At 33.6% G+C, this 14,174-nt stretch overlaps 1 protein-coding gene across 4 annotated transcripts in view; it reads right to left on the minus strand.

Moving 5' to 3' along the window:
- The window catches only part of PRKN (parkin RBR E3 ubiquitin protein ligase), a 2,033,074-nt gene that overhangs the window by 569,939 nt on the left and 1,448,961 nt on the right, over positions 1-14,174 (minus strand). The window lies entirely within an intron of this gene.

The raw sequence follows: 14,174 nt of genomic DNA on the forward strand, positions 1-14,174 counted from the left end.
CAATTTTCAGAGTTTGATATCCTGGCAGTATCCAAAGTGGATGAAGGAGATGTCCCCAAAACATGGCCATTGCATCAGAAGGGGATTCCTTTAAGACTGATTTCTCACTCTACATATGAGTTACAGTCATCTCCTCAAATTACTTCAAATTCTTCAAATGAAAACATATAAAGTAAAAATAGTTTGTATAATAAATTATATATGTTATCATATAGTTGTGACACATACCCTACTTTTTCTTCCCTATTATCCCTAATTCTCTGCATTTTTTGTGTCTATCTCAGCCTCTATATCTCTGACTCATAAATATGAATATGCTCATCTATGAACACGCACAGCCAGAGGGTGATATCAGCGTCCAGGTAATGTAATTAAAACAAAGCTAATTTTATCATCCAGGAGAAGAAACATGTATGACCACTTTCTTTAAAACAAGTCGGATATCCAAGAAATAATTCTGAGGTGCGAAAAAATACATTTTCTTTTGGTTTTATCAGGGTAAAAATAATGAGGATGGAAATAAACTCTAATAGAAAGTTAATTAAACTAAGAGCAGCTTACCTTGTCTATCTTTATCAATTTAGTTAATCTGTTCTTGAGTTCAACTTATGGAAAAAAATCTAAGGAATGGCGATCTTGCTCTTCAATTTGGGAGAGTTTATATTTCTATATAATAATTATTCAATGGGGAAACAACTAGGCAAATGAGCAACATGAACTATTGGGATTCAGGCTTTAGGAAAATCCAGTCTCATTTCCAAATGCTATTGAATGGCATTACTAAACATAGTAACTTTGGGAAGAACTGAACCACTCCAAGGAAAAAGAGTCAAATGAAATTAGGGGAAGATGGGGGCAAGTGAAAGAAAGGAGGAGAGACAGACCAAAGAGAGGGAGAGAAAGAATGGGGAGGGAAGGAAATATAGAGAGGCTAAAGGGGAGTTAGAAAGATAGAGACAGAAAGAAACAAAAACTGAGAGATAGAGCCAAGAGACCAAGAGGAGAGGGAAGGAAAGGAGAGAGATGAAAAATAAGAAGAGAAGAGATGGGATGAGAGAAAGAAAGAAGGAAACATTCCATTTCTCTGGATTAAGAATCTTTTTCAAGTAATCACTTTAAACGATTAAGGGTTACTGACTTTAAATATGCTTGTACATTCATGCAAATTGTTCTCCATTAGGAGAAACTTTGCTATTTTAAATCTATACTCAATTATATGAATAAACAATCAATGAAATTTTAAAACATTGAACTTTATTAATTCAATATACTTAATGAGATTTTGAGGGCACATTTTCATTAATTTAGGTGCTGGCACCCATATACATATATATATATGTATATATATATCTACACACACACACACACACACACACACACACACACACACATATATATATATATATTCAGCCCTCTCAACTCTGATACCTGCTGAAGATATCTAAAATGAAAGTTATGGTTGTATTTTTTAAAAAATATAATGGCAAAGATGGCAAGAGAAATAAGATGATTTTGTATCAAATTCTTCAGTTATATAATCATACAGGTAGTTAGCTTCTTCCTGAACCTTGGGAAAATAAAAGAATTGCTTCCCAAATCTTCTCTGCATTTATTTTTTAAAATATAGTTATAACAGGTCAATTTTACTACTGGGGAAAAGCAGTGCTATAATTTAGTTTTCATATTTTAAAGAAAATGTTCCCAGGGAGAATAAATTACTAATTGAATGAAATATTAAAGATAATAGTCCTATTTTACATGGAAAAATACATTTCTAATGAAGAGAAAATTTTTCATCTTTGTCAGGAAAAGCAGTTAGAAAATCTCAATAAAAATTTTACAATGCACAGAGCAAAGTCAGATTGAATGAAAAAACTAAAATCCAAAAATGAAATAGAAACATGACCTAAGACTGTTCTTGAGAACATGCATAAACTTTATGCACACATGTAAAGAAAAATACAAATTTTTCTGTATCCTTAAAAACTCATTCCATGAAAAAAAATGGAAAAGGTGAATCACAAACCACTAGTCATTCTACTGAGATTTTATGACATATGTTCTAACCAGATCATTCTGTTTTATGTACATTTACATTTGGATTTTAAGAACTAGGGAAAAGTTCAAGAGTATGTGATTTATATAAATCTCTGTATTCTCCAGGGTTATAACTATGTCTAAAGAAAATGAAAACTTTACCCCAAGAAGTATTTTAAACCTAAAGCAATCTGTTTGTGCTTATGTGTTTACATATGAAATGGAGTTACCTGAAGCAAAGATGTGAATATATATCATAGTCATGAAGATTTTCTTCCATTTTCTTATTCTTAGAAGATTTTTAAGGATTATTGGAAAATACATGTGAAATTTAAAATTCAATTCTTCCCTTTTCAATTTTGATTTGCATTCTTATAAAGGTAACATAAAGCCTTTGCTGAAGTACTAAATCTGATATAAAAAGGTATGATGATTTGACAGGGATACAGATCTGAGTAACCATGATTATTCATATTGTTTCATAAGCTTTCAAGCTACAAGTGCAATTTTGATATTTAACTAATTCATTTAGATGAAGATGGGGAGAAACCTATTTGAGTCTAGGCTAGAATAAGTGCTCTCTTGATCTGATGATAATAGACATCACTTTTATGAAGTAGCTCATTAAATATGATTCTTAACTCAATAGGCATCAGATAGGCTTATCATTCTCATTTTATTTTATTTTATTTTATTTTTTTATTTTTTTTTGCAAGGCAAATGGGGTTAAGTAGCTTGCCCAAGGCCACATAGCTAGGTAATTATTAAGTGTCTGAGGCCGGAATTGAACTCAGGTACTCCTGACTCCAGGGCCGGTACTCTATCCACTGCGCCACCTAGCTGACCTCATTCTCATTTTACATAAGAAAATGAGAAATAAAGAGTAGAAATGACCTACCCAAGATCATTTGGCACAACTATAATAAAAAAATTGACCTAGAAGCAAAATCTGACCCCCAAACTATAGGTGTATGTATTTCCAATTCCTTTTCTCTTTCAGTTTAAATGTTAGCTTGAAAAAAAGGATTTTCTGATGAGGAATTAAATGAAAAAGTTACTCAGTGGTAGGAAAATTACTTGGTATGATTGTGAAATGATTATTATTATATGCAACATTTCAGATTGGGAATGGTTTATCTAAGATTTTTTTTTTTAAATGATACCCTCTGCTTCATTATCTAATTTTGACACCTGTAGAAGATTTTCATATAGTCTTCCCTACATTTTTCTTGTGTTTAAATACAATTCAACATCAAGTGATGTAATTAATTTTTTAAAATGAAAACTTAAAAGAGAGTTGCTACTTTTCTTCCTAAGAAGACTGTTTACAGTAGGAAAAAAATCACTACTTTACTTTTATGCCTTAATTGATGAGGTGTACTTTGGAATATAATATAAAGTTCAAACACCCTTGAAGGAAAACATTAAAACAATGAAACTTGGAGGGTATTTTGTTGTATACTGCTTGGTAAATAATAATTAAATCATATTATAATAAGTCAGCATTAGTAATTTAAACTCTTAATCATCTATATTAGCAAAATACCTCTGAGTTCAAGGAGTATACTTAATATTATAAGAAGCAGCAAAGTAGACAATGGTTTTGTAGCAGGTATTAAACAAGTAGAGAAGAGAGAAAAAAGTATTTCATAGGCGAGCTGAGGAGAGAGAAAATGAAATTAATAATTTCATGGGGTCAAGGACAATTAAGTTGCAGGGGAAAAGTCAGCAAAATAACTGAAACGAATATGGGCTTTCAGACTTTATATATATATATATATATATATATATATATATATATATATATATGCATTATAAGTATTTTATATATACCTCACAGAAACCTCTGTGGTAGGTCCTATAGAAAATATTCCCCTATTTTACTGATACAGAAACTCAGATAGGTTAAATGACTTGTTAGAATCATGCAACTAGAAAGGATCAAAGGCAGGATAGATTTAGAATTGTAACAGACCTTAGAAGTTCATTCTAACTAAATCATTTTATATATGAAGAAAGTGAGTTGTGCCGAAGTTAATTTGTCCAACAACGTAAGTACCAAGTATCAGTATCAGTATATGAATTGAGGTCCCCTGAATTCGGAATCATTCAAGAAGGCTAGAAAACCTACTAACTTGGGTTACTCATTTAATCTTTATTTGCCTCATTTTTCTCATCTGTAAGGAGAGGGGGGAAAATAATAATAGGACCCATCTCCCAGTATTTAATTACCTGTCACTAAACTGTATTATTGCCCCCCCCATTTTGTCATTCTTTGAATGAATATGGACCTACTACATGAATATGTGATCTTTGCCCTTCATTCTTGAAGATGATCATAATATCAGGGATGTGATGCCATGACAAGCATTAGAATTGAATTTGAGTGAGGGGGGCACTGTGCTAAGTCACCAGTCTCACATTCTCTTCTGGAGGCATCTGAATCAAGTTGCTTAGAGATGGTCCAGGATGTGAGTCCATCAGGGTTATGATATGTAACATAGTTTTAGCCATACCTTTCAAGATAGTCAAGTAGAACAATAAATGCCCACAGAGGAACCTCCTTCTCCTCAATGAGCTTTTGGGAATTTGTTTCTACTTTCGAAAGTGGCAGGAGTAGAAGGGTGGTAGCGCCAAGACAGCAGAGTGACTGAATTCTTCCAAATTCCCCTCCAAACAACTTTAAAAGTAATTTTGCAGTGGCAGAACCAATAAAAGGTTAAGGTGAAACTATTTTCCAGGCCAAGGTAACTTAGAAGGTTGGCAAGAAACATGTCTCACTAGGGCAACACAGTCCTGCAGGAAACCTTGGGGGTGACTGAAAAAGTCACCCCCAACAGATAATAAAATAATCAGACAACTAATTAGAAGGAGATTACAGTAGGACTCTGTTGCATTGCCCATTCACAGTTTGGGGTTGTAGAACCAGGTGAGAAGGAGCAATAGCAGGAGAGAACCTAGTCACAATTTCATGATAGAAGAGCATTCACAGACCAGAACACATGCCAGGAGGGCACTGATTATACCACCATGAAAAAACTGAAAACTTACAGACCCCCAGAAATAGCCCTAAAAACCACAGCACATACACACAAAAAACTTTAGCTTGTGACAATGCCCCCTCCACCCTGGGAGTAGAGTCTGATTTTTAACATAAAGTTAAAAGTCAGGAAATAGAAATGAGCAAATATCAACAATACAAAAACCTGACCATAGAAAGTTACTATAGGGACAGGGAAGACCAAGACACAAACTCAGAAGACACCAAAATCAGAGCCTCAAAAAAAAAGTGAATTGATCTCAGGCTTCCAAAGAATTCCTGGAAAAGCTCAAAAAAGTATTTTAGAAATCAAATAAGAGAAATAGAGGGAAAACTGAGAAAAGAAATGAGAGTGATGTAAGAAAGTCATAAAAAGGAGTCAACAGTTCGGTAAAGAAGGCATAAAAATACTGAAGAAAATAAGTAGAAGTTAAAAGCCAATGACTCCATTGAAACATTAAGAAAAATATACAAGAAAACCAAAAAGAATAAAAAAGAAGAAACAAATGTGAACTATCTCATTAGAAAAACAATTGACCTGGAAAATAGATCTATGAGAGATAATTTAAGATTCCTTGAAAACTATGATTAAAAAAATAGCCTGAACAAAAAAAAATTATCAAGGAAATCTGCCATGATATCCTAGAAGTAGAGGATAAAATAGAATCAAAAAAATTTCACTGATCACCTCTTTCCAGAGATCCTATAAGAAAAAAAACCCCACAGGAATATTATAGTCAAATTCCAGAGTTCCCAGGTCAAGGAGAAATACTGCCAGAAAGAACAAATTCAATCATCATTCAGCCATATTAAGGAAAATGCAAGATTTAGAGGTTTCTATATAAATGGATCAGGGGGCTTAACATGTGAAATTCTAGAGGGTAAAGCATCTAGGATTATAACCAAGAATAAGCTATCCAGCAATACCTAATATAATCCTTCAGGAGAAAAAAATGGATATTTAATGAAACAGAGGATTTTCAAGTATTCTTGATGAAAAGAGCAGAGGTGAATAGAAAATTTGACTTTTAATTAAAGATTCAAGAGAGTTAAACAACAAAGAGAAATCATAAGGGATTCAATAAGATTCAACTGTTGATCTAGAGTTCCTGTCTTTGTCTTGGAAAGTAAACTCCCATGTGTTCTATATTATACTGGAATGATGTGTGGGAGATTGATAATGAAGAATTCAAAATAATAAGCCTAAGGATTTTTATTTTATTTTAGAAACCCTACTGAAGATACATGTGTAAGGGGTAAGATGGTCATAACTGTCTCAGGAATATCAATTTGTTTTCAACTTTTTTTAGGTTTTTGCAAGGCAAATGGGGTTAAGTGGCTTGCCCAAGGCCACACAGCCAGGTAATTATTAAGTGTCTGAGACCGGATTTGAACCCAGGTACTCCTGACTCCAGGGCCGGTGCTTTATCCACTATGCCACCTAGCCGCCTCAGGAATATCAATTTGGCATCAGGGTGTGGAATTGATTGGAAAGGGGAGATACTAGAGGAAGTGAGATCAAATAGGAACCTTTTGTCATAGTGAAGATAAAGGTTTGAAACAAAGGTAGCAACATGAGTATAGATAAGAGGATGAATATATGAGATTTGATAGAATAAAATCTGCAAGACTTGTTAACTAATTGGATATGGCAGTGAGGGATTAGGGAAAAGTCAAAAATGATTCTGTGGTTTTGAGCCAGGGTAAACTGAAGGATAGTGGGCCCTCAAAAAAATGGGAAATTTGGAGGATGGATGGATTTTTATATATGTAAAATGAGTTCCATTTTGAGCTTAAGTCGGTGATGTGGAATGACTCTTGGAGAGAGATTAGTGCTGGCTATATAATTAGAGACAGAAGAATTGAGGAGAATGACTAAATAAAAAAGTTTATTGTATTCATAGAATAGGGTTGAGATTAAGCCTAGGACATGTCATTAAGGGGATTAAAATTCACAAAAATCAATTAAGTTTAGTTTTTACATAAGCCATTAAGTATTTACAAATTTTCCCATTATGTTAAAAATCTTTTATTTTCTATGTGGTATTTATCAAGGATAACTAAGAGTGGTAGTATGGAATACTGGATAGAATCGATGAGTCAAGGACACCTGGTTTCAAGTCTTGCAACACATACATAACTGAGTGATGCTGGGCATCTGATATAACTTTTGAGAACCCCAGGCATTATCTATTTTCAAAAAGAAGACAATACCAAAATTAATTTTATTTTGTTACATATAGTTAGTTCTGTATTTGTAAATATAGAAATAAATGTATAACTTGGATAAAAACATTTATTGGAGCATTTCAGATTTATATATACCTGTATCATTCATTATACATATTTATAATATTTGGCAGAACATAGCATATAGTAGGTACTTAATAAATGTTTATTGATTTGACTTGGAATGTTTATGCTATTCATTAGGCCTATCTATCAATATCAGGTACTATGTGGTAGCACTGGTCAAAAAAAATCAATTCAACAAACATTTATTATTATGGAAAATCTAGTGAGGGAAGAATGAGCTTCAATGCATCAGACAGAAACCTTAAGATATCAAACTTCTATTAATACCAAAAAGCATTAATAATTAGATCGAAGGATGTCACCAATAAAAACTCTTTTTCTATGGTAGAAAAAAATCAAAGTGATTAAAAACTTACCAAAGGAGACTCAGGAAAGTAAAGGATTTTATAGAAATGGAGCTTATTGGCTAGGTGGTGCAGTGGATAAAGCACCGGCCCTGGAGTCAGGAGTACCTGGGTTCAAATCCGGTCTCAGACACTTAATAATTACCTAGCTGTGTGGCCTTGGGCAAGCCACTTAACCCCACTTGCCTTGCAAAAAAAAATGCAGCTTATTTAATTTGGCTGAGGAGAAAACTAAGTAGTTAATAAAAAAAATTACTCCTGAGTAAAGAAATGACTATATATACATGCATATGTGCATATATAAATACATATATGCATTCATATATTTGCATATATATACATATACACCACAAATTCATACATATTTATGTACATGAAAGGCATGGATTAGTTTTCTTTTACTGAGGTAAAAAAAGAAAATATGCCCAAATTTCATCCGCCCCCCCAAAATAAAACTCTTAACCATAAGAACTTAAAAATTATTGAATTAGGCTAATCAGAAAAAATTATAAAATTCCCTAAAGAGGGAAATCATCACAGATGGCAAATAGCAGAGTCACAAATTGAACCCAGATTTCCAATTCCACATGTAGTGCTTGCTCTACTAAACCAGGCTGTCTTTCATAGTCAGTAATTCTATAACTTCAAATAAGATCTACACGTCAAGTTTCAGTATTTTGTCAGTTGATCCTGACCATGGCTTGTCCTCCAATCCTTTCACCATTCTTATTGCCCTCCTCTGGACAGTTCCCAATTTAATATCCTCCCTAAAATGCAGGACATGTCTCCTAACTGTATTATCTAGCATGGTTCAAAAAAATCACATCAATAAGACAGAGAACTCATTTCTATTGTGGGCTTTCCTGTGCATTTTTGCATATGCTCCAGATATATGTACATGAGGCAGGCATATGAATAAGATTTCCTCTTAACATTTTATGTGACATGAAATTGTATGGCAATGAAGTAAAGCTTATGAACCTCTTTGTAGAATATTTATAAAATGTATTAAAATATATATAAATATAATTACAATGGAAAAATTATATTCAAATATAGGTTTATATCTGTATATATGCATATATACATATGTGCATACATATATATGGAGAGATTGAAGGAGAAAAGGAGTGAGAGAAAGAGAATATATGTGTAAGTATATACACATAGCTTTAACAACAACTGAATTCCCAGAAGTGACTATATTTCTATTTATTGCTGTTCACAAAGATATTTTCCCCAAAAGATTATAAACTGCCTGAAGGCAAAGACTTTGTTACCTGCTGTCTAGACATTAGTAGGTGCTTAATAAATCCTTATTATTTTAATGAATGAATAAAATCTATTAATAGTGGCTTGAATTAAAAGATGAGGGTGAGATATCTTCTAGGAGGTCCTAAGGTATCATTGTAATCCCAGGGCTTCATAAAATGATAGCAATTCATGTGTCAGTATTTCCACTCACATTCATTTACACAAGCAATAGCGTCCCCAACAGGGTCATCTTCAAATATAAAAGGCAGCCATATGTACATTTCTCAGGAAGAATAAAACAACATATTGTAGTCATTCTATTTCGGGAGGGGGCAATGACTGAATCACATAGCCTTTTAAATTCCCTTAGTTTCCAATCTGATGCTTTATCCACACCATTTGATGAGACAGGATTGCCCAGAATGTAATGCCAGAGGCATCTAAGTTGCTTAATTGAAATGAAGTTTAATCCCAAAAGGAGAAATTCTTTATATTAGGCAACGTTATCAAAACTTTCTTTCCAAAAATTGTGACTTGGGGGTCAAGCAATAGAGCCAATATCCCTATTCTGTATAAAATTTGGCAAGAAAAACTACCACCATCTGTTCCTAAGTAAGAAGACACATAAACACCCAGCATGAGGAAATACAGGAATTTAAAAATTTACCAGGTGCTCTCCCAACAAGATCATCTCACCCCTGCTAATAAAAAAGAAAGTAATAATAATAATAATAACTCACATTTAAATACCTCAAATTCTGCAAAATACTTTATAAGACATTATCTCACTTTGTTTCATAGTGTGGCAGTTTTACTACTGAGTTTTAATGCCCTAAAGAAGGGAAATGAAAGAGCTATTTATAAAGTATCTTTTAGAGCTGATCCAATTAATAGTCAATTAAAAAAACTACAATCTACTCTTAGTAACATAACAGTTTGGTTCAATCATTCTGACATTCAAAATACATTTAATATATCCTTATTTGCCAGGCACTCTGCTAGGCACTAAGACAACAAATCAAATGTCAAACAACCCCTGCTTTCTAGAAACATATTCTTTTGAAAGGACAAAATTGGTACAAGGTAACTAGGGTAAGGGCACTAGCAGCTACAGGAATTGGGAGAAGTGTCCTGGAAAAGATAACAGTCAAGGGATACAGGCTACCATGCATCAAAGACGTGGAGATGGGTAATGGAAGGAAGGCCAGAACGATTTGGATTAGAAAAAGAAAACTGAAGTTCAGAGAGGTGAAAGATGGAAGACAGCACAATATTAATTAATGGAGCTTATATTCAAATCAAGTTCCAGACTCCTTCCACTATTAAATATAGAGTGAGATTTTATCAAATTTTTCAATAAAATAAATGAATCTGGGGATTTAAAAGCAACATGATATAAATGGCTAAAAAGCTAGTCTTGGAAATAAGATTTGGGTTCAAATCCCACATTTAACATAACCTGGCTGTGTGTCCCTGGGCAGGCAGTTAACCTCTCAGTGTCTCAGATAACTCTTATATGAACAGTTGCAGAAAAGCTGCCCATTTGTATTGGGCAAGGGAGTTTCCTCTGTGAGAGTCGCCTATGTGACTGAAACCACAAATCAGAACAAAAAGATACCACCAGAAAAACTACAGAATAGTGAAATTAAACTAAAAATTTACTTGTTTGATTTCCCTAAAGGGGAATTCTGTGAAAGGAAGTTAATTTTCTTTACAAATTTTCCAATCATAAAGTTTCAAACTTTTTAAATAAACTTTTAAAAAATAAATTCTTAACTTTTATGATAAAAATTTTAATATAAAAGAAGCATCCTGAGGATCAGTAGAATGTTCAGAAAACGAATTTTCATCTTATGAGTTTTTAATGCAAATAACCATGAATTATGTATTATTTTCAAGCAAACCTTAAATATTTCAAGAGTCAATCTCTATTAAATACAATAAGTAAACAGTCCATTTCCACTCAACCTTCTGCAGTCCTGTTTGGTTTGGCTCATCTCTCTAATTGCATCGCCATGCTGTTGTTAACTCAAACCTGGACTTATAGCACTTCCCTCAACCTGTTTTCCCCTCTGTCATGACAGTAAATATAAATATTATTATTATTAGTAGTAGTAGTAGCTAAAATTTATATAACTTTTTTTAGTTTACAAAGCATGACAGAACGCAAACTTCTCAAGAGCAGGATATATTTTATTTTTCTTTAACTCTAGTGCTTCACAAAGTGCCTGGCAAACCAGCTCCATTCACCTCAGTCATCTCAGCTGTGTCTGACCCTTTGTGACCCCATTTGGGCTTTCCCTTGCATTTATCCAGGATCATGAAGCATCTGAGACTGAATTTGAACTAAAGCTTATCAGTCTCAAGGCCCAATGTTTCATCTACTGTATCACTTTTTTTGTTGATTAATTTATATGAAACTTAAAACACTGCTGAAAAGTAAGTTGTAAAATTATAATTTTCCCCATTTTACAGATGGAAATGAGCCATGGAGAAAGTAAATGACTTGTTGAAGCTTACACTGTACTTCAACTCCAATGCTATTTACATTTCTTATATCACATTCTCTCAATCGTCAAAGGGCTTAGTATTAAATAAGTGAAGTACAACATATGAAAGTGAATTTGATAAAAAATCAAAATATGACAAATGTATTGAGAAATACAAATATGACACAACTGAGTTCCAAGGAAGGAACCATCTTTTAATTCCCCAAATGTGAGTGTTTCTATTTTCTTTCTTGATCTCTTCTGCAGACTCTGACATTGTCAGTCACTCTCTTTTCCTTGTTCAATGACAATACTCAATCCTGGTTCTCTTCCTACCTTCCTGGTTGTCTGGTCACTTCTTCTGAGGCTCTAATGCTGGGCCTTTATATAATTCACATTTGCTAAGCATGAATGTGTTCCAAACATCTGTTCTAGGTGCTCTTCTCCCTTCATATCATTTTGTTTGATGATATCATTGGATTCCAGGAATTTAATTATCATTTCTATGATTCCAAGCATAGGAATCATATCATCTAGTGAAAATTCAGTTAAAAGATGGAGTATTTAAGGTGAAGAACAACAAGGAGGCTAGTGTCATTGGATTCCATCATTTCTGATGATTCTTAGATCTCCTTATTCAGCTTTAACCTCTCTCCTAACTTCCAGAACTCCAAATGCCTATTGGACATCTCAAATAGATAATCTATAGATATCTTAAAGTTAACATGGCCAAAATTAAATTCATCATCTTTTGTCTCTCCTCCCCCTTTCTAAGTGAGAGAATGGAGGGGATTGGAGATGTAATGATGGAAACTGATTGAACTTCACTGACTCCACCGTTTGACTAAATTAGGGAGCTAGTTCAGTTCACTTTTGTTTGAATTATGGGTCTAGTTAAATTTCTCTTCTACCAGAAAACTTTAATGAATTGTGGAAATTGGGAGAACACTTTATTGAAATGTTTGAACCTTGCCCTTTGTGTCTAGGAAGCTGAAACCCAGGCAGAGTCTAAGAATGATGTATACAGTTATCTCACAATTGTACATCTCAAGAAACCCATACCTCTCATCTGAAAAGTGGCTCCATATTGATTAATAAGCTATTGTTTCCATGTTCCTTTGATTGTTTACAGACAATTAGAGGGGGTGGGGGAGTGGGATATATCTTTTCCTGATTTCAGGGAATGGTACCCACTGATTCTCCCTCTAAACCCAGAAAGTTACTGATGTTTCTCCAAATGGGAAACCAGATTACCTAATGTTGCATTCTGATCGATTTTCTTTTAATTGATTGGTCTTATTTAATTAATTGTTTTTATTGTATAAAAAACTATCTCTCCCTGTATTCAGGGTCTAGTGCCAAAGTTGAGGAAGGCAACTGGTCCCAATTTGTGGGCACCATGAGGTATATGTCCTCATCTCTCACACATGGACTAGTGAAATAAACTTCAGGTTGAACTTCCTGTCTCAGCTATCAAACTGATCTCTCAAAGGGCAGTTCTATGTTATTTCTCCTTCCCTACACCCATAAATTAATTCCAGTGTCTACAACTTTCCCAGGCTCAAAAATAAAATTCTTTGGCATCTAAAGCTCTGCAAAATCTAGCCTCCTCCCTTTCTAGTCTTCTTATATCTTATTTCTCAAATTGCTTTCTAATCCAATGATACTGGTCTCATTGTTGTTCTTCACAAAAAATACTTCATCTTTTGACTGCAACTTCACTGGATGACTCCTATGCTTGAAATTATCTGCTTCCCCAACTGCTAACTTCAATTGCCAGCTAAAATTCCACTTTCTGTAATCATCCCACTTAATACTAGTTCCTTCCTTCTATTGAATATGTTTCATTTATCCTGTTCATGACTGTTTGCTTGTTGAACTCCATTATTAGACTGCAAAACCTTGATAAGAGGGCTTTTCAAGAGCCTTTTGTTGTATCCCAAGTATTTAGTAAGTGCTTGGTCAATAGTAGAGACTTAGTAAATGTTTGCTGACCTGACTCAACTGCCTTTGTAACATTCAACTGAACCCTATGGACTTCTTACCAATAAAAGTTTATAAGAACTTTCAAATCCCAAAACAGTCACTTCTACCACTGTATGTTAAGCTCCAAAATATTATGAACTCTAAGAGGGATTGAGAACTTGTCTTAACTGGTCTTTTAATATTTTCATTGTTATATAAAACAGTCCTGGGCATAATAAAGGCCTAATAAATTTTAATGAATTAAAGTTTCCCTCTTCAGTTGTGGGGATTGAAAGTGTACTCTCAAGATCTAGTTTAGAAATCATTTAATTTGTAATTTCTTCCAGATTTTCTGCTCAGATTTGACTAATAGATCATGATTTTCTCAGTCCACCTATATCACTCACTATAATACTTTTTCTAAGTTATTTTAAACTTGGTGTGGAATTATGTTAATATATGAAGGTGATAGTGACATGATGCAAAGACAGTCTAGGATCTATGTTCTACCACTGCCTAGGATTTCATTCTCAAACAATACTACCTATGTGGCCTAGAAAGCACAAAGGTAAAGGAGGATTTTTCCCTTTCACTCTCACACCCATAACAAAAACTAAAGAACACCTCCTTTTGACAGCTTAATTAAACCCACTCATTGACTGAAGAGTTGGAGAATAAGACTTAAAAACCAGTTTAAGTTATTTCTGATCATAATAAATTTTAAAACTC

The sequence above is a fragment of the Macrotis lagotis genome, chromosome 5 (assembly GCF_037893015.1).
Source record: "Macrotis lagotis isolate mMagLag1 chromosome 5, bilby.v1.9.chrom.fasta, whole genome shotgun sequence".
In the NCBI taxonomy this organism is placed as follows: Eukaryota; Metazoa; Chordata; class Mammalia; order Peramelemorphia; family Peramelidae; genus Macrotis; species Macrotis lagotis.